Source organism: Pteronotus mesoamericanus, unplaced genomic scaffold, assembly GCF_021234165.1.
Source record: "Pteronotus mesoamericanus isolate MK-2021 breed Mesoamerican mustached bat unplaced genomic scaffold, CSHL_Meso_final contig_303, whole genome shotgun sequence".
Taxonomy (NCBI): Eukaryota; Metazoa; Chordata; class Mammalia; order Chiroptera; family Mormoopidae; genus Pteronotus; species Pteronotus mesoamericanus.
In genome coordinates, this window is record NW_026555130.1 from 261,169 (window position 1) to 282,689 (window position 21,521).

General features: G+C 54.8%; 1 protein-coding gene across 3 annotated transcripts in view; it reads right to left on the minus strand.

Annotated features, from left to right (window-relative positions):
• Positions 1-21,521, minus strand: part of GNG4 (G protein subunit gamma 4) — a 51,809-nt gene that overhangs the window by 23,375 nt on the left and 6,913 nt on the right. For 2 of the 3 annotated variants that reach the window (XM_054575486.1, XM_054575484.1), the window contains exon 2: positions 2,313-2,417. The gene's annotated coding sequence lies outside the window, so the exon portion shown is untranslated. Of the gene's footprint in view, positions 1-2,312; positions 2,418-8,587; positions 8,652-21,521 lie in introns of those variants that run through there. The other variant, XM_054575485.1, reaches the window with a different exon arrangement.

Below are 21,521 nucleotides of genomic sequence, written 5' to 3' on the forward strand. Positions count from 1 at the left end.
GCCAGGACCTCTGCAAGACACTGACCCACGGTCCTGCACGGGGTGGGTCCTGGGCGCTCTGCTCCAGCCTGCGAGAATATGTTCCTGGCAGCCAGGCCACGCGGTGGGTTGGTGTTGCTGGAAGTTCCCTGCCCAGAGCCCATTCTCCACACGGGTGCTGCCCCTCCTGACGGCTCTGCCCCTCACCCCGCTTTCCCCATGACGTCCTTGCTCCTGGTGCCTTCTCCTCAGCACATTTAGACCTTCTTCACCTTAAAACCACCACCAACAACAAAGCAGAAAGCCCTCCTGCCCCCAGTCCCCACTCCTGCCCAGGAGGGAGATGGAGCGGAAACTAGAGGGGCCCCGGAAGGGCCCGACCGCGCTAACTGCGGCCACGTGGAGCACCCGCCAGGAGGCAGGTCCGGCACAGGTTGCAGAGAGCCGGCCCACTCACCCGCTTGCTGCCCCTCAGCCCGCGGACCCGTTTACAGATGTTGCTCTTGTGGCCGGCAGTGACCGCATGCTGCGTCATGTGTGGTCACACTCTCTCTCCATGTGTATGGGTCCTCGCAGCACATGTGCAGGGACCTGGCCCGAGACCCGCAGCGCAGGCGTCTGCACGTCAAGCCGCTGGGCCGACTCCGGCAGGTGCGGAGGTGGAGGCCCACGCGGCTGGGGTGCCCTCGTGTCACCCAATCCCCTGGCACAGCCTCCCGGCATCTGCAGGGCTCTCAAGATCAGTCCTTTCTGAATTTTCCTGGGGACCTCGATGACAGGCTCATTCCGGCTGGGAGGCTGGGGGCCGGTCCTGTCCCGAGGCTGCATTTCTAACTGGTCCCAGTTGCTGCTGGTCTGCGGCCCACGCTGAACGGCCGGCTCCAAACCCCGCGACGTGACACCAGGAGGGGCACTCCGAGGCCAGGCCCAACGCCCTCGGTTTCAAGTGCAGGAACATGTTCAGGGAGGTTCAGTAGCTGAACCCAACGCCCCTCCTGGCCTGGCCACCCTCCTCATGCAGTGCGGCCTTCAGGGCAGAAACAGGGGTCTGCCCCCACATTCTACCCCCACATCTGGTCCACGCTGCTCTGCTTGGACAGGCCCGCCCTCGAGTGAGCCTCGCCTTGCCCGGCTCGGAAGGGGCGGCAGGGCCCCCGCGCCCAGGGCAGGCAGGGCCGCCCGGCGGCATAGCTGGCAGGAGAGGAGGAAATGGATTTGCCAACCGGAGCTAAAGACCACCGAGGCTTTTACAGATGTGACCCCCAGGGGAAGGTCCCCGAGCCCCCGACCACCTGGCCGGGTGCCCCTCAGCCCCACCTGAGGACCACTCCTGCCCTCCGAGGCCATCCAGGCACCAAGTGCCAGCGCGACCTGGTAACTGTGTCCCTCTGAGTGTGAGCATCTACACCCCACGTTGACCCCAGAAGGAAGGCCGGGAGCGGGGTTGTCGTGGAGACAGAGCGGAGCTGACCGTGTGCCCTGGCCGCCGCTGGACCCCTCCGTTGACTCATGAGCGTTTAGCAGCAGAGGCAGAGGGGGAGCGAGCCCCTGCTTGGGGGACAGGCCCTGTCACCCGGGGTCGGACAGCTCCTTGTCCTGGGCGCCCCGAGTCCTTCACTCATGGGCAGGTCCCATGGGAGGTTCTGACGGGCTGTCCCTTATGCACAACTCGGCAACAGCTGGGGCAGCAGGCGGGGTGGGTCCACCCCCGGGCTGCTCCCTGACTGCATTTGGACGCAGTGGCTGGAGTTTCTGGGTGAGTGGACGCTGTTGTGCCTTCTCAGCCGCCCGCCCTAACAGGGCTCCTCTCCGCGGGCTGTCCCTATGCCTTGTCTGGCAGAAGGGCCGCAGTCTGCGTCCCTGCGAGATGCCTCAGGGATGAGGGACAGCTTCTGCCAGTGAGCACGGACCCGCCCCTCCCGGGCCTGAAGGGACCGACCAGCTTAGGCGAAAGGGGGAGGTGGGGTGCTGGCCGGCTCCCCGCTTGGAACAGGGAATAGCTCTTTTGTTCAGGGGGGCGCCGAGCTTGGGACCCCGGCCAGCCCTGCACCCACCACGATGGCTCGCTTCCCCTCCCCCGCCGGCCCAACTGGGGGCACAACAGGGGTTTGTGAGGGGACTTGTGAGGTTCTGTAAGGGCCGCCCCTGCGCTGGGGTTGGCGGGGGCGGGTCGTGGGGGCGAAGACAAGTGCTGGGAGAGGGAAGCGCGCTGGGAGCAGCCGGCCACCGCGAGGGTCCTGACGCCCGCCCCACCCCAGGCCCGCCCGTCACTGCTGGAGAGGCACCTGCTCTCCAGGGGGCGCCGCCCTCACACGGGACTCGCTCTTCCTTACCTGCTGGGAGGCGGCACGGTGGCACCCCGGGCAGGGGACAGGCTGGTGGCAGCAGCTGCTGACGAGTCGGAAGAGAGGCTGGTTCAGGGCTCCGGCCCTGCGGCTCTGCAATCACAACCAGAGATGAGCGCGGGTGCCCAGGGGCGCAGTGTCCCGCAGACGGCCCCCGCCCACCGTGCCCCTCCTCACGCTCAGCTGCTGTCCCCAGAGGCCTGCGGACGCTGCTACCAGAGCACAGGTGAGCAAGAGGCAGGAAGGCAGGGCCCCAGCCGCCCGGCCCCGCCACAGAGGCCGCCCCGACCCGCAGCCCCTCCCGCTCGCCACCCCGCGACAGCCCGATGCCGCCAAACAGGAACCGGCGTTTTTTCCTTCTTATGAAAAGATATGTCCATTGTTGAAAATGAGAAGAAAGAGACAATTAGAGAAAAGAAAGTAGAGACCAGATACAGCACCTTGCCTCAGAAACAGCTCTGGGTAACTCACCGACGCACACTGTGCTTACATGTTAGAAACAGCCCGACTGACCCCAGGGCTCTTACAAGGGGGGTTCTGTTAGAGGGCTTTACGGGTTCTTTAAAACTGGGGACACCCTACAGAGAGGTGACAGCCCAGCTCCCCCTGCAGCAAGTCGACCCCCGGGACGGGGCCACCTGGAGTCCTGCTTGAGGGGTGGCCCCCAGGACGGCACGGTTTTGGGCACAAAAGTTGGGGACAGGTTCTCCTAATGTTAGAACCACCATTCACTGACCACCCCTCCTCCCCAGTTTTAAGATAAACTGGTTTGAATGGTCACAAAGACTTCACACACTGGACATTTTGGAGTGTTCCCCCCGATAACGTGGGTTACACGAGCTTCGAACAAGGGCTCTAACAGGGCGGGAGACCCCAATTCCCCCCAAGTCATAACCACTGTGGCAGCGGAGGGTGTGGGCTCTCTGCATGTATAAGGGGGCACAAAGTGGCATTTTACCTCATGCGACAAAACTTTGCCCTTTCTCACAGTCACTCTGGGATGGAGATGGGTGTCCAGACCCCTGAGGGGAGCGGCAGAGAATGAGGTGCAGCCCACTTGCTCCATGTTCACAGAGGGAGCATGTCCTCGAGGTCCCCTCTGCAGGGGCACAGCGACCCCCACTCCAACTTGGACCACGCTGCGGAGAAAACGGTGGCGGCCAAGCCTGCTGCGCCCGTGCCAGTTCGCTGCACATGGTCGGGGAAGGCCGCTGGCGGCGATGTGCCTGGGCCAGTGGACCGGATTCCCAGGGTTGCTGTGACAAATGACCATAAGCCAGTGGCCCAAAACCGTCAAGACATCAGCCTGGCCAGGCGCCTTGGCTGGCCGGCGCCTCGCTGCGGGCTCTGCCTCCACCCCCTTCCCTGCGTCTCCGCGCCCTCTCCCCTCCCTCTAGGGACCCCGGCCGCTGGCTTCGATGCCTGCCCTGTCCAGTGTGGCCTCCCTAACTAAGAACACCTGCAAAGGGACTATTTCCGGGCACGAGCATTGGAAGCCCCAGGCAGGCAGAATTGGGGGGGGGGGGGTCACCATTTGACCCAGTATCGCGAGGAACCCAAGATCGTGACTACAAGTCTGTGCCCGTCTCTACAAAGAGCACGCGCGTTTTGTCCTTTGTAAGACCCCTGAGAACGTGGCGCCTGCTCTCAGGAAAACATCGGTCTCCCGAGACTGTGTACAGACAGGCCTGCCTGCGATCTACCCAAACTGCGTGCGCCGTGCAGCACACGCGGTGAAGCCAAAACGCCCACACGACTCAGCGGGCCCTGCGCCCGGCGCCCGAGAACGCGGTCCTGCCAGTCCTCCGTCCCCCCAGCCAGGCCCTTTCATCGCGTCCGCAGCCGGTCAGGCACCTCGCCCGCCCGCGCCGGGCCCCTCCCGGGCGCTCCTCTCCGACGGGGGCTGCCGACGCCAGCCTGGCCCTGTCCCGCCGGGAAGGAGCTGTCTCCGCAGACGGACCAAGCTGTCCCCCTAAGACGAGGCGGCCGCGCGCTCCGGGCCCCGCTTCCACAGACGCCCGCTGCCGGCCGCTGCATGTCACCGCTAATCGTTTCCTTTTTTAAAGTACAAAATATACGTTGAAACGCTTGAATTAAAAAACGTATTGAAGTGACATTGACGCGGCATAAACTAAATCATTCTGAAGGGAACGATCGGCGGCGCAGACGCAGCGCTGTGCGAACACCACGCCCACGCGGCCGCGTGACGTTTCCGTCGGTGCAAACGAGCGCAACTCCGCCCCTCCACCCGGGCCGGGGCAGCCGCCAGCCTGCCGGCCGTCTCCACGGAGTTGCCTGTTTGGAACTGCCGTAGAAATGGATTCACAGCGGGCGACCCTTCGTGTTTGGCTTGTTTCATTTAGCTAATGCTTTGGGGGTTCATCTACTTTGCAGCATGTGTCAGTACTTCATCTCTCGTTATGGCTGGATAGTATTCCGTTATTTGGATATACCACACTTTTTTACCCCATTCATCCCCTCGTGGACACTTGGGCTGTTTCCACCGTCGGTTGTGGTGGACAGGCTGCTGTGAGCATGACTCTATCTGTGTTTGTTCGAGCACCTGTTTTGAAGCATTTTACCTTCCCTCCAGCAACATATTAGGGTTCCAATTTTTTACATCCTCACTAACATGTTTTCTGTGTTTTTCACTGTTGAAATTTTAATCATTGTAGTCGGTGTGAAGTGGGTCTTCATGGCGACTCTCATTTGCATTTGCCAAAGTGATGTTGAGCATCTTTTCATAGGCCTGTTTTCATTATTTACTTAAAAGAAAAACCCTGACAACAGAAAGGTTGTGAGTACACACATCTTCCTGACCCCCTTGAGTGTCAGTGGCCCACATGACCCCCACTACCCCGGGGAACTCTGTAGGTCCTATAAGCCAGGACATTGTCTTACGAACCATCAAAGTCAGGAAGTTAACGTTGACAGCGACTGCCACCTAATCGAGACACTCGATTCAAGTTACCAATAATGTCCTTTATTGCAAAGGGATCCAATTGAGAACATGTTGCATATAGTTCTCATGTCTTAGGATGTCCTTCAGTCTGGGCTTGTGTCATGTTTCCTCGTGACACTCAGGTATTATTCCTGGGCACGGACGCTCTGGAACACGTGCTGCGTTCTCGTTTCCTATCAGGTGGCACAGGGCTTCAATTTGTCCTGTTACTGATCTTTTTCCCACATCATTAAGGTGGTGTTTGCCAAGTTTTTCCACTCTAAAGCTATATTTAAAAAAAACAAACCTGCCCAAAGATATGTTTATTGATTTTAGAGAGAAATGGAAGGAAGGAAAGAGAGCAACTTTGATGAGAGAAACATAGATCAGTTGCTTCCCATATGGACTCCAACTGGAAATCAAACACGCAACCTAGGCATGTGCCCCGACCAGGGACTGAACGTGCAACTTTTCTTGGTGTATGAGACAACATTCCGACCAACTGAACCACCCAGCCAGGGCAACTTATACTTTTTCATTTTGAAATTGTGGGAACATACTTTGGAAGTATGCAAAATTGTTCCTCGAGCCTTCAACGTACATTGATTCTTGAACGACACAGGTTTGAACAGCGTGGGTCCACCTGGAAGCAAATTTTTTCAATAAATATACGGTTGACCCTCCATATGCCCAGGTTCCACACCTGCAGATCCAACCAACTGGGGACTGAAACCAGTATTTCTGTGGGGGGGAACCCATGCATGAGGAGCGCTGACCTTATGCATGTTCTACGCCATGTTATATGAAAGACCGGATCGTCTGAGGATATTGGTATCTGCAAGGGTCCTGTAACCAATCTCGCATGGGCACCATTAATAACTGTTTTTAGGTTTTTGGGGAGTCAGAAGTTACACATGGATTTTTAACTGCGTAGGGTGTTGGGCCCCTGACCTCCGCCTTGTTCAAGGGTCAGCTGGATTCACTCGCTGGCTGGCGTCAGCAGGGACTCCGGTTTTGTTTGTTCAGTGGGCTATCACGCGTTACTGCCAGTACTCGTTCTGATTCATCCGCTGGCCCAGGTTCGGCCGGCCGGGAGCCGCCAAGCTGGGGCCTGTCTTTCTCCTTTGCATCACTGTTCTTCGACCACGGTACTCGGACGATGCTCCTGCTTTAAGTTCCTACCAAGCCCGTGTCTCCCCCTCCCCTGGCCAAGCGACTCTGCTGCACCTCAGACAAACGCTGCCAAGCCCTTGGGCCGTTTCCAGCGTGTCAGAGGAGAAGGGCCTGGCTTCCCAGGCCACCTCGGCTGAGGTATCCAGCTGCTCCGGGTGTTGGTCTTGTGCTAACAGAGCCGAGCATTGACTGTGCGTGAAAAGGTGTTAAGATGTGAAATATTTACAAACGTAACGGGCGGCTCCTGTTATGGACTAAACTCCTCCCCGTTCATATGGCAAAGCCCTATGGCCGAGTGTGACTGCTCTTGGAAACAGGACTTTAATGAGTAATCAGATTAATGAGGTCATACGGGGGGGCCATCATCACATAGGACTGCTGTCCTTAGAAGCAGAAGAGACGCAGGACCCCCCTCGCTCTCTCCCAAGCCCCTGCCCCCACCCTTGCACAGGGGAAGGGCCACGTGAGGACACGATGAGAAGGTGGCCATCTACGAGCCAGAAGCAAGGTCTCCCCAGGAGCCACCCCTTCCGGCACCTTGGTTTTGGGTCTCAAGCCTGCAGAGCCGGGAGAAATAAATCCCTGTTGTTTAAGCCTGTGGCGTCCCCTGTCGATAGCCCAGGCAGACTGATTCCGCTCCTCGCTGCTTGTAAGACGAAGGGCAACTGCTCTCGCCCGCCCGGGGCGAGGCCCGGGGCTGACGGCTGTTCAGAGCCCGGGACTGCGGTGGAGCACAGCCCCAGCTCGCCAGCAGGGCGGCGCCAGGACCGCGCACGAGGAGTCCCCGAGACGTTCTTACAGCAGCTCGAGAGCATCGGGAGCCGTCTTATCCCCAGGTCGTAGCGAGGTGCCAGGTGAGACCCATGACGTCATTTGCGAGAGACCCTGCCCCACAGAAGGGGACTGTCTCCACGTGGCTTCCAGGCCTCAAGGCGACATGCCACTCACGAGTCTCCAAAACTTGGGGAAGCCCAAAGTGCAGTGTCCACATTAGGTGTCTGAAGTTCATTCATAGCTGCTCCCAGTCCACATGTAACTTACCAACCAGGAGCCTTTTTTATGATAAACAATGCTGTCTGACAACATAGTTGGTACACACTGTCTCGCGTGGTTTCCAGGGCGTGGCAGGGAGAATAATGGCTTCCCAAAGATGCGCACGTCCTGACTCACCTGTTCCCATGTTCTGCTCTGTGACGAGGGATTAAGACGCCAGGCTGGGAATCAGCAGGCTTTCAGGTAGGGAGGGTGTGCTGGACGGGGGGCCCAGCGGAAGCCCCAGGAGGGAGGCAGGGGGGTCAGGGTCCCAGGCAGAGATCAGAATGCCCCAGGGAAGATGTGTGGTCCCTCGGGGCTGGATAGGGCAAGAAATTGGATTTTCCCTTAGAGCCTCTGGAAAGAACCGTTGTTCTGCCAACACCTAATGTTAGCCCAGTGGGAACATCCAGAACCAGGATACGTAAGTTTGTGTTATTTTAAACCCCTAGGTTTGTGGTACCCCAGCTGCAGACCAGGGCAATGGAGTAACAGCGCTGGGCGGTCAACAAGGCCAGGTTCTCAGAGCAGGGACGAACCTTTCCCACAGGCACCTGCCGCACAGCGGGCCCCCGTTCCTCCGGCCTCATCTTGGTCCCGCCCGGCTGCAGCAACGCTTTGCTGGGGCCATAACGCGGTACCCCAGTCTGGGCGGCTCAAACAACAGAAATGAACGTTCCCACAGTTCTGGGGTGCGGAAGTCCCAGCTCCGGATGTGGGCAGGGCTGGTTCCTCCTGAGACTCTCTCTTTGGCTTTGCATGTGGCCCCCTTCTCCCTGTGTCCTCCCTCTGCGAGGGCCTGTGTCCTCATCTCCTCCTCTGAGGACCCCAGTCAGCGTCAGGACCCAGCCCCATGATCCCATAATCGCCTCTTTAAAGGCCTGTCTCCAAATACAGTCACACGTGGTGACATTCTGAATTTGATGGGGGACACAATTCTGCCCATAACTCCGTCCCTTAGGCCCCTCATATTCATGTCCTTCTTACACAAAAAATAAATTCACACCCATCCCAACAGCCTAAATGTTAGTGTATGTCAACATCAACTCTAAGTCCAAAATCTCTTCTAAATCTCACCTAAGTCAAGTGTGTATCAAGTGTGGGCGAGAGGACTCACCCGGAGGCAAAGTCCCTCTCCAGCTGCGAGACTGTGAGCCCAGGCCAGGTGTCTGCTTCCCACACGGGCGGGGCGGCCGGACGGACCTTCCCACCCGGAGGCGGCGCAGCCAGAGCGGAAGGGGCCGTGTCCCGGGAAGGCTCACCCGACCGGACGCCGTCTCCGTGGAGAAAGCTATTTGTACAAAGTGGGGAGTGACAGAGAGAAATGATGCTTTTGAGTTTTGCATGTAATTTTTAATTAAGAAGAGGACAAATGCTGTCATCTTTCAGCTCATTGCTATATTCAAAAGAATACATTTTCTGTAAAATTTCTAAGGGCAGTTAATTTTCTCACTTCTGGATAAATGATCTTATGTAAAAAAAAAAAAAAAAAAAGAGAGAGAGAGAGAGATGATTTTGTGCCAAAGTATCAGGATGTTACTTTACATTTTGTGTGTGTGAGAGAAAGACAGGTAGGTGTAAGACCAATGTGTGAGGAGCACGTGTGTGAGAGGGAGGTGTGTTTGAGGGATGTGTGAGCTGCGCGTGAGAGAGGGGTGTGTGTGTAATCTATTTCCCATTGCCTTTGCTTTCTGCGAGTAATGAAACTACTTGCAGAAAATCCCTAAAAATCCTCTGAGGACCCGTCCAATCCCTGCCCCTTCCCGTTCACACAGGGACAGCTGTGGCAGGCTAAAAACAGACGCGGCCCACGTCTTTACAACTTTTGCTCCCAAATTCTGGGTAGAGGGAAAAAGCGCCATGGCCACATGTAGAGGGAGGCTGGCTTTGGAGTTAAATAGCCACCAGGCAAAAACACCTGGAGCACCCAGGCACGCGGGAGGGAGGCCGCTGTGTTGATGTGTTGATTTTGGATGTCTGGCTTCCAGAACTGAGAGAGAATAAATTACTGTTGTTTGAAACCTTCCAGCTTACGGTGATTTGTTTCCGCAGCCCCAGGGAACGAATAAACTTGGTCATCATGTGTATACAGTGACTCCTTCCTGTGCTTCATTCTTACCACTCACACCCGCACTGAAAAGTAACTGACACCAACGAGATGAGCAAGCACAGGCAGAAACTTTCTGCTGCCTTCAAAGTACAAGGTCTGTCTGGAAAAAGTCCAGCCACTGTTAAGATAACGAGAACAGTTTGCATGACATCGATGTAGCTGGGCAGCCAAGGCCAGTGGACTGGACTGCGCATGCGTGAACAATGACGCCTCCACTGTACTAGTCGGTGGGGGTGGTAGATGCTGTTGAGTGAGCATGCGCATTGTGTGGCTATTGCATTCAAAATGACTGAGTGAGTAGAGCAATGAATCTGCATCAAATTTTGCATTAAGCTTGAACATTCCTCTGTGGGAATTATTTGGCTGATTCAGAAGGCCGCAGCTGTGGGCAACTGGTGATTGGCAGCTTCATCATGACAAAGCACCCACTCATGCATCATGTCTTTTACAGAGTTTTTTGGCAGAACAACAAATCACCTGGGTGACTCAGCCCCCCTACAGCCCAGATTTGGCACCTTGTGACTTCTGGCTTTTCCCCAAACGAGAATCACCTTTGAAAGGGATGAGATTTGAGACGGTTGATGAGATTCAGGAAAAAACGACAGGACAGCTGATGGCGACTGGGAGAACTGTGTGATGTCCCAAGGTGCCTACTTTGAAGGGGACTGAGCTGTCATTGTCCTATGTACAATGTTTCTTGTATCTTCTTCAATAAATGTTTCTATTTTTTTATAGTACATGGCTGGATACATTCTGGACAGACCTCATACTTCCTGCCGGCAAGAGGATAGATCATATACATTAAGAACATTCAGAACTGCAGGCTATGGTAAAAGGACACCATTTATGGATGCCATTAAACAGGGTGATTGACTGATTTGAAAACCTGTACCTTGTACTCACCAATCTGCATGATTCAACTAGTAGTCCCAGAGGGTGGGGGCAGGGGGTAGAGCGAGCCTTGGCCAGAAGTAGGAGGAAGAGTGGAGTTACCCCATGACCAGAGTGGCCCTTTCCACTAGCCAGGCAGCTAGGGGTGGGGCAGGGACTCAAGCCTTCTCAGGTGAGGCAGGTGAGGCAGGTGTGGGGTTGGCAAGACCGCAGAGCAAAACGGCCACCCGGTGGCCTGAGGCAGAGGGCTCAGGGGCCGCCTTGAGGAGAGTGTTTTGCCAGAGGCAGGATCCAGGAACAGCAAGAACCACCAGCCTCTAGGACAAGAGGGGCACCTGTCCCCACACCTTGGCCCCCCGAAAGTTCTAGGCGGACCCTCAAGCAGCCCAGAGAGCCTGGGGACACCTTGTCAAGCCTGGGATGAGAGCTCCTTGCCAGCCAGTGGGATGCCCACTTCAGTTAAACGAGAAGTCTCACTACCCCCCGACCTCCACCCCAGGTGGTGGGTGGAGGTTCGTACCAGCCCATCCACCTCGGTGCACTGGTGGGACAGCAGCGTCCGCTAGGGGCGGCCTCCCTGCGGCAAGCCAGCTGCCGGCCGATGCCTGGCTCAGCTGCTGCCCTGAGCCCTCCTCTGCCTGCTTTGATCCCAGGGCTTCCACAGGAGACCCCTCCAGGCACCTGGCCTCGACGTCTCAGCCAGCTCATTGTCTGTCTCCAGGCCAACACATCCTTGAAGGCTGACTTCCTTGGAGTCTCTGTGACTGATCCTGGCTGCCAGAGCACTTGTGTTAACTGCTCCCCCAGCCCAGGGAACGGAGCTGGACCCGGACTCGGTGCAGCTCCCCTCTGAGCAAAACCCGCGCTTGCTGCCCGAGGACTCACTGCAGCCAGGCACTGGCCTGGTGTTCATTCAGGGAGCTAATTAGAGAACAGGTGAGGGAGGCGTGTATGTACGAAAGGCAGAGATCCAGGAAAAGCATTACATTTATTTTACTTTTGACCACATTTAAGGTAACGGCTGGCTTAATTCTTCTGAAATGTCAAACAAGAGACTTGTAAAAATATTGACACCAAACTCCCTCCATGCGATATTTAAAAATTAAAAAATTCCAATCCAGCCCCGGAGTTGGCCGCCTGAGTTTACTGTTAGGTGCCTAGAACTTTCCATTGTCTTGCTTTCACTTCCCCTGTTTCTTCACTGCACCACCCTTCCCGCTGAGGCCGCCTCTACTCATCTTCCAGGCCCTGCTCAGGCGCTGCCACCCTCTTGGAAAAAGCCACCAAGCTGGCCACTCCCGTTCCTTCTGGGCTTCTCACCATCCGCACTGCACTGGGCCTTCAAACCACTGTGAACCTGTCTCTTCTTCCTTTCCAGACTGCCGGCTCTTTCGAGGGTAGAGTCTGCTACGTTCATTTCTACATGCTCAGGGCACCTAGCAAGTGGTGTTCTACTCAGTAGACGGTCAATGAACTAAATGGAATGCAAAACAACGAACAAAAAGCCCGTATCAACTCTCTTCTCTGAGTCCATGCCACAGGTGCAGGAACGGTCGTGGCCCCTACAGCGTTTTGTTGTTTTTTATTACAGTTTACATTCAATTCTGTTTTGTACTCGCTTCAAGTGTAGAGACGGTGGTTAGATAATCACATACTTTACCGAGTGCTGCCCCGACATTTCCAGTACCCACCTGGCACTGTACATAGTTATTATGATATTATTAACTATATTCCCTGTGTTGTACTTTATATCCTGTGACTATTCTTTAACTATCAATTTGTACTTCTTTAAAAAATGTTTTAAACAAATCCTCATTTGAGGACATTTTTTCATTGCTTTTTAGAGAGAGGGAGGGAGGGGTTGGGGGAGGGAAAGAGGGCGGGGAGAGAGAGAGGAAAACATTGACTGGCTGTCTCCTGTATGTGCCCTGACCAGGGGTCAAACCCACAACCTTTCGGTGCATGAGATCATGTACCAGCCAACTGAGCCACACCAGCTGGGGCCTGATTTGTGCTTCTTAATCCCTTCACCTTTTCACCCATCCTCCCAACCCTCCTCCGCTCTGGCAACCAACTGTCTGTTCTCTGTATCTAGGAGTATGTTTCTGTGTTGCTTTTTCATATTGTTCTCTAAATTCTACATGTAAGTGAAATAATGTATTTGTCTTTCTCTGACTTATTTCACTTAGCACAATACTCTCTAGGGCCATCCATGCTGTCACATGGGGTAATATTTCCTTCTTTTTTATGGCCAAGGAGTATTCCACTGTGTATATGTATCACATTTTCTTTATCTAATCATCTATTGGGCGCCTGGGTTGCATCCATTTCCTGGCTATTAAAAATAATGCTACAATGAACACAGAGGTGCACATGTTCTCTTGATTTAGTGTTTTGGGTGTTTTTTTTTTTGATATAAACCCCGAAGTGGAAGCGCTGGGTCATAATGCAGTTGCACTTGTAATTTTGGAGGCCCCTCCATACTGTTTGCCACAGTGGCTGCCCCAGGCCGCATTCCCACCAACAGCGAGTGAGGGCTCCCTTTGCTCTACAGCCTCACCAAGTCTTGTTTGTGGGTTTACTGATGACAGCCATTCTGACAAGTGTGAGGTGATATCTCACTGTGGTTTTAATCTGCATCTCTGATAAGTGACGTTGAGCATCTTTTCATATGTCTATCAGCCATCTGTATGTCCTCTTTGGACAAATGTCTATTCAGGTCTTCCACCTACTTTTTAATTGGAATTATTTTTTTTGAATCATGTGAGTCCTTTATAAATTTTGGTTATTAACCCCTTATCAGATGCATCATTGGAAAATATCTTATTCCATTCAATGGGTTGTCTTCTCTTTTTGTTGATGGTTTCCTTTGCTGTGTAAAAGCTTTTTAGTTTGATGTAGTTCCATTTGTTCACTTTTTTAAAAAAGATTTTATTTTTAGAGTGAGGGGGAGGGAGGGAGAAATAAAGGGAGACATTGATGTGAGAGAGAACTATCTATTGGTTGCCTCCCGTACTCACTGTGACCAAGAGCTGAACCCACAACCCAGACACATGCCCTGACAAGAAATCAAACTGGCAACCTTTTGGTTTGTGGACAAGGCCCAGTCAAGCCACAGAGATCAGGGCTGCTTACTTTTTCTTTTGTTTCCCTTGTCCCTTAGGGAAAAAATATCGCTAAGAGAAATATCAGAGGTTTTACTATATTTTCTCCTAGGAGTTTTATGGTTTCGAGTCTTACATTTAATTCTTCAATCCATTTTGAATCTATTCTTGTGTATGGTATAGGGAGGTGGGCTAGTTTCATTTTTTTGCATCTCTCTCCCCAATTTCCCCAACATTACTTATTGAATAGACTGTCTTTACCCCATTGTATGTTCTTGCCTCCTTTGTCGTACATTAATTGACCACGTAGGTGTGGGTTTGTTTCTGAGTGCTCTATTTTGTTCCATTGATCTATACGCCTGTTTTTAGGTCAGTCCCATGCTTCTTTGATTACTATAGCCTTGTAGTATAGTTTTATATCAGGTAGTGTGATACCTCCAATGTTTTTGTTCTTCCTCAAAATTGCTGTGGCTGTTCGGGATCTTCTGATTCCATATACATTTTTGAATTACTTGCTCTAATTTTGTGAAATATGCCATTGGTATCTTGATAGAAATTGCACTGAATCTACAGATTACTTTGGGTAGCGTGAATATTTTAAGGATGTTAGTTCTTCCCATCCAAGAACACAGTGTGCGTTTCTATTTCTGCCCCTCTACATTTTGTTCTAACACTTTGTAACAGCCTGTCACCTTGCCCTGAAAAGATTATATCAAGTGAAATACGTCAGGTGGGAACAAACTAGTAAGACAGCTCTGGCTGGTGGGGCTCAGTGGACTGAGCACTGACCTGTGAACCGAGCACTGACCTGTGAACCAAAGGGTCACGGATTCAATTCCCAGTGTAGGGAACAGGCCTGGGTTGCAGGCCAGGTCCCCAGTAGGGGGCACGTGAGATGCAACCACTCATGGATGTTTCTCTCTCTCCCTCCTTTCTCTTCTCTGGGAAAAAAAAAATTAAAAAAAAAAACCTTCCTTAAAAAACAAACTAGTAAGACAACTTAGCAAATTCATAGAATATTAGACCCTGTCACCTAACTTTTTGGAGACTACTTAACAACTTAATGGCTTGATCCTGGGGGGAGGGGAACCCAGCAATGTAGATTTTGTTCTAGATTAGAACAATTTATGACCAAATGACTCGAGAGACAGCCAGCTGTCTTCCGAGGAGGAAGAGCCGACACTGAGAGCTGTCACCCTCTGACACGGCCGACAACTCGGTACTTATATTCACAGATTTCTCCATGGTGCCTCTTCATACTGTGTGGACAGACGGATCTGCGTCACTCAGGCGAGCTCTGCACGAAGGAGCGTGTTTTAACAGCAGTGGGGGGAAAAAGACGTATTACATGAGCTCGAAAATAATCTGGCCATATGCATATTTTCCAGGAAAAAAGACGCAGAGTCTGACACATGTTTTTCCTTTACGTGTCGACAGGTTGCTGCTGATCCTGGCAAAGTAGTTTTGGGGGTGAACCGTCCCTGAGTAGCAGAGGCCGGGTCGCAAGGGGCAGAGCTGGGCTGGAGGCGAGCAGAGGGAAATTCCCCCGGCCCAGCAGCCGGAGACGCCACGGGCCACAGACCGGTGCAGCTGACCTGACCCACGGCAGCACCTGAAGGGACACCGGTCCTCCTGGGCCGTGTGGCTGGGTCCCGGGACACCTCTGGGCAAGACAGCGAGCCAGGGGCACTGGCTCTGGCTATGCGGTGAAGAGGGACCAGAGGCGGGAAAGCTGTGAGTAAAGAGACACAAGACAAGGCTACTAAAAGCAAGAAAAATGGAAAATGGGCATGTGGTCCAGCTCACGTACAAAGTCTTTGTAAGTAAGTAGGGAAGGATGCAAAGACCAGTGTCCACATCCAAGAGCAGGAAAAATGAAGGTCTGGTCCAAGGAAAGGCTCACCGGGACCTTCCTTGGACAGGAGAGTGGGCATGCAGTGACGGCCCCTACCCAGTCCCCCTGGTCACTCACCAGGCCCCATTCGGCAGGGCGGGTGGGGGACCAGAGCTGCCTTGTGCATCTACCTGGGGAGACCCAGCCTTCCCTCACCGCCCTGTGGAAGGAGCAAGGGCGCTGGGAGATTCTTCCACAAGACGGCATTGTCAGTGAACACAGAGGACCGGAATTACAAGGGATTCCATGGACAGGGTTCTGATGGGTTTAAGTCTACAGGTCCCTTCTAAACTTAAAAAATAAAATAAAAATAGCAGCCTCCCTTATAGCAGTACTTCTAACAGCTATTGACTCACAGATGAGATGTAAAGAATTCAGCAATACATTGAAGTTCCTTTTTACCTCGTTGATGCCCACTTGGAAATTAGCCATTTACTCGGCATGACACCCTGCACTCAGTGGGCAGCGGGTCCGGCGTGGCTGATCCCGAGCCCTCGGCAGGAATCCTGGGCACCGCTGGGAGGAGCCAAGGGCTGGAGGAGGGGCCGCCTCCTCTCCTGTGTCCAGCCAGCTGGTGGCTGAGAACTGGTGGCACTGCACTGTGAGGAGCCCTCCGCTCACCTCCACGTGGGGACCCTGGGGGTCCTCCCTCTCACTGGACAGGCGAGCCCAGGCCAGGAGTAGGGGAGCAGGCTCCGGGCGCAGACAGAGCATCTCGCCTGCGGCTCAGAGCTGCCTCCGAAGGCCGCGACAGACAGACAGACAGACAGACAGACAGACAGACAAGGGTATCCCGCTCCTCACCTTCTCAGCAGGTTCTGACGGCTTGTCTCAGGGACATGTTGGGGACTCAACGCTTTTGGTTTATCTGAGGAAGGCTGTCAGGAAGGGAGGACCCCAAGAGCACCTAGACGGAGGACGAAGGCGAGGATGGGCCTGTCCCGGGACACCTGTGGCCGGGGGAGGGGCTGTGAACAAGGCGAGGCAGCGTGGGGCCTGGGGGACGCAGGTGGAGGGAGTGCAGCCGGCCCCGAGCCGCAGGCCCGCAGCCCGACCTCCCCGCGCTGTGAGCCCACGCCTGCAGCCGCCTGTGGCCGCGCAGGGCCACCGTCACCCGTGCTGGTGCCTCGTTCTCCGAGCGTCTCCCACCAGCAGACCCTCAAAGCACTGGGGTCCTATCCGCACCCGAAGCAGAGGCAAGTCGCATCCAAACCACCCCGCGTGACACTCAGGCCAGAGGCCCAGAGGCTGCAGGCGCCCCTCCAGCAGGGCGGGGTCCCCAACATCTGACAGGTGCTGCTCCGTGGCTGCCCCAGCATCTACTTCTGTACTTGGGGGGCACCTCTGATCTGGAATCTTGCCCCCTACTTCCTTTTTTATTTTTAATGCATGTTTTACTTTTATTTTTTCCTTGAAGAGGCAAAATAATGCAGGAGGAAGTGGCAGCTGGTTTCTGTCCCCTCTCAGCAGGGCACCTCAGCCCAGCCGCACCTCTCGGACCTTCGTCAGGAACGGTGACAGGTCCTGCCTCCCAGGGCTTCTGAAGAGCTCAGTGCGTGAGGTACGTGGACGCTTTTGTAAACTACAACATGCTAATCGAATGTGGGCTTTTGCTCCTTTGAAAATCTAAGCACGACCCATAAATACTTGGAATACAAATTAAGGAGATGTATCTGGAGTAGTGGATCTAGGTGACGTTTATTCTGTTTAATATTTAAAAAACAACCTTAAAAATACTGCCTCAAAATTCCTCCCACCGCTTTTCTCAGTCACAGACTGAGGGACGGGGGATGCTTTGTATGAAGAGCAACAGAATTAGAATGAATAAAAGAATTACAAGGTAGAAATAGATGTCTGAAGATTGGAGAATTTTCGATGTGTAAGGGTGCTGCACGTAAGCAGTGCCTCTCCTCGACTACCGGGCGGGGGACCGGGGGCCGCTGAGGCATTTTCAAAGCACCAGAGATGGAGACAGAGTGGGGGTCTGAATCAGCAAACGGGGCCTGTAATGGGGAGGAGGCGGAGGCCTGGATCAGCAAACACCGCCCATGTGCTGGGTTCATCTCCTGATGCGCAGGCAGCCTGAGGGCCTGCGTCTCAGTCCGGGCCGGCACGGCTGGTGAGATGGGCAAGCGCAGGACCCTGAGCCAGCAGACGGCGGAACTTTGCGTCCTGCGCCTGCTCTTCATTCACTATGCAGCTTTGGGCCATTATTTAACCTCCTGCTGTCTTCAGCTACAAGATGGGAAGAGAAAACGTTACATTGGTCTCCTGTGGCTGCTGCAAGGGTACCACACACTTACGGCTTGCAACAATGCAAACTTATTATTTTATAGTAAGTTTTGTAATTATTTTATAAGTTTATAGTCTGGTGTTTGGAGGGCACAGCTGCTGGGGGTTCTGGGGAAGAGTCGACTTCTCCTGCTTCTGGCGCTGCTGGCATGGCCTGGGGCCCCTCTGCCCTCAAAGCCAGCAGCCCAGTGTTCCTGCCGCTCTGGCGCGGCTGTCCTCCTCTCTAAGGACACGTGACGACAGCGGGCCCACCAGTTAACCCAGGATGATCTCCCCACCTCAAGAGTCTGAACTTAACCACCTCTGCAAACTCTCTTCTGCTCCGTACGGTAGCAGATTCACAGGTCCCAGGGATTAGGGTGCGCCCATCTTTGGGGGTCCACTGCTTTGCCTACCACGAGAGCTGCCAAGGAATAAACAGCCAGTACAATAAAAGACACTTAGAGCCTGGCCTGCAGCAAGCACTCACTAAATGCCAGCTGCTGCTATTATTAATGTTATTTGCCCGAGCAGAAACCCAGCCGGGAAAGCCTTCACCCACTGGCTCGGCCCCAACCCACACCCCGCTGTCCCCGGCCAAATCCTGAGCCCTCCTGGAAGCCTTCCCTGACCTAGGCTGGGTTTGGGGTCCCGCACTGTTCAGGTGGAACCTGTTCTTGATTCTGTGTCGTGTCAGAATCACCTGCCTCCCTCGCTAGAGGGTCGGCCTCTGAGGAGCGGGGCCTCCTTGCGCCGTCTTGGAGCTCCACCCCCGACACACAGCCCGGATGCATTGGCGGCTCATTCACTGGGTCTGGCGTCTGCCCTGAGTCCAGGCAGACAGGGGTGGGGGTGGGGTCACCCGGACCACAGGGCTGCTGCTGCCAGCGGCGGCGGAAGGGGAGGCAGGCGGGTCTGTGCTTTGGGGTCACCACGCTCCACACTGAGGCTATTCTTCAGGGTGCACAGCTGGTTCCCCAGTGAGGAGGAAAGCAGGGAAAGACGGGGCCATGCGCTCAGCTGGAAAGGAGACCCGGGCCCTGCGGTGTTTCAGCCGCGCGATGTTTGCAGGCAGCCCCTGCCTCCCAGCTCCAAGGGGGAGAGGCCGGCAGAGGAGACAGAACTGGGGATACTTCCCTAGTCTGGGGGTTATCACATGCAAGGAGGAAGGTGCACAGAAATCACCTGGTTCTGTGGGTTGTGAAACACAGATTCCCAGCTCTACCCCAGGCCTGTGGAGTCAGAATGGCCAGGGCCAAGGTAAGAAGTGGCAGTTTTGAAAAAACCACCCAGGTACGACTTCCCATCAAGGTGGTGACGTAGGTAAATGTGGCTCGCCTGCTCACACAACCGCATCAAAATTACAGCTAAACTACAGAACCACCATCATTCAGGACGGTCAGAAATTGGGCTGAATGGAAGTCCTACAACTATGGAATTTAAAGAAAAAACCACATCGAGAGTGGCAGGAGGGGCGGAGATGCAGAACAGCCGGCCCCAACCCCCTGTGGCAGATGAAAACTGGGAGGGGTCTCTCGGGGGTGAGAGGCCCCAGCCCAAGTCACAGGGCACAAAATCTGAGCTGCAGAGGGGCTGAGTCACCTGGGTGATTTGATGCTTCACCAAGAAACTGCATGAGAGGTGGTGCATGAGCAGGCACGTTGTCATGATGAAGCTGCCAGTCACCCGTTGGCCACAGCTGCGGCCTTCTATGTCATTGGAATAGTTTCCGCAGTTCAAGCTTAGTGCAAAATTTGATGCAGATTCATTGCTCTACTCTCTGTCATTTTGAATGCGATGGCCACAAAGTACACATGCTCAGTCAACGGTGTCTACCACCCCCCCTGGCTAGCAGAGGGAAGTTGTCATGGTTCATGCATGTGCATCCCAGTCCACCCTTCCTGGCTGCCAGGTCACATCAACGTCATGCAAACCGGTCTTGTTATATTAACAATGGTTGGACTTATTCCAGACAGACTTCATATATGCATGACCCATGGACGTGGACAACAGTGTGGGGACTGCTGGAGGGAGTGGGAGTGGCTGGGGGGAGGGGGGCAGAGGGGGGAAATTGGGACAACTGTAAGAGCATAATCAATACAATATGATTTACAAAAACCACCCATGTGACCGCTCTGCAGCCGGGCTGGGGGACCACTGGCGGGTCCGTGCGGAGTCGTACGGACAGGCTGGGCTGCCAGCAAACGGCTTCCGAAACAGGTGTGTAGAAACGGAGGGGCAGCCGGTGCAGCCTGTCATCCAGCAGCAAGTCTGCAGCTGCTCGCCAGGCCACGTGTCAAGGCACAGTCGTCCCCGACGGTGGGGACCGTGCTCTGAGGCCCTCAGCAGAAATCGGCGGCTACGGACGGTATCAGGCCCCGCGCGTTCGTGTGAATGAAGCGCTTCCTGGCTGGTCTTTGGCGCGTCTGGGTTGCTGGCGTCGCCACTCTGCACAGCGACATGGGCACCGGCACTGCGACCCCCCTGACAGGCATGGCACCACCCCAACGGTTACTATGTGACGAGTGGGGGGGAGCACCCACAATATAAAGACGCCAGACAGAGGGGCGACCCACACCCTGGGTGGGAGAGAGCAGGACGGTGCGAAATTCCATCATGCTTCTCAGAATGGCGCACAATTTGAAACTTAAGAATCGTTAATTTCTGGAATTTTCCATTTTTAATATTTTCGGACCTCAGCTGACCACGGGAAACTAGAGCCACAAAGGGACCACGGCACCTGAGTCTTGCTGAGCTGTCTCCTCGCCCGTCCAGGTCTGCAGCAGAGGGGCTGGGTGGCCTGTGCTCTCGCCAGCCCCCAAGCTTCCCAGCGTGGGGTCGGGATCCAGCCCTCCGGGCGCCTTGGGGGGCTGGTCTCTGGGTCTGTGTGGTGTCCACAAAACAGGGTGAGAGCCCTTCATGCTGTGTCATGCTGCTCCGTCTGTTCCTGAGTTATGCCACCAAACACTCCTCTTGGGAACGCCACGCCCCAGCTGCCTTGTGCGCTGGGGCGTGGCAGCAGGCGCCCGAGGGAGCGAAAACCCGGCCCCGCCCAGAAGGGCAGCTGGGCAGCACCCGCCCGCGGCCCTCGCATCTCGCCTGCTCCCCTTCTCCTGGGCTCCGCACGCCCGTCGCCTCAGTCTCGGCCGTGAGCAGGCTCTGCAGGTCTGCCCCCCCGCCCCCCGCCCCAGGTGCCTGGCTTCCTTCCTGGTTGCATTTTTTCTCCCAAGCACTCGTTACAATTTAAGATGCTTATTTATTAACTTGCTTCCTTAGGTTACTTTTGATTTCTGACTTGTTGGTCTGATTCCTCCACTAAAATGTAAATTCTGTGAAGGCAGGACTGTTTTGTTTTCCACTCTGCTACCTGCTCTCCGGTTGCTGCTGAGTCCCCAGCACTTAGAAGGGGCAGCGAGAGGAGAGGGAGAAAGCCCACCCCAGGGCGTGCCTCACAGCTCCCGAAACGCGGGGGGCAGGGGCGGGGGGAACAGGGAGGGCAGGGAGGCCTGGGTTGCCATGGTGACTGTGAAGCAGGGCCACCAGAGCTTGGGGGCTAGAAGAGGGGGACCCGGAGGTTTCAGAAGAACATAAAACAAAAACTCCTCTCACCAAAGGCTAATGAACTGCAGCCCCAGCGAAGCTGGTAGGAGCAGCACCAGGCCAGATGGGCAAGTGTCAGGGACAAAGAAGCACAAACAAGAGGCCAGGCTGGAAGCGCTGGCACAGGACATGAGTCACCAGAGCAGGTGGTGGTGGCGCTCGGAAGCCTCAGGGACTGTGG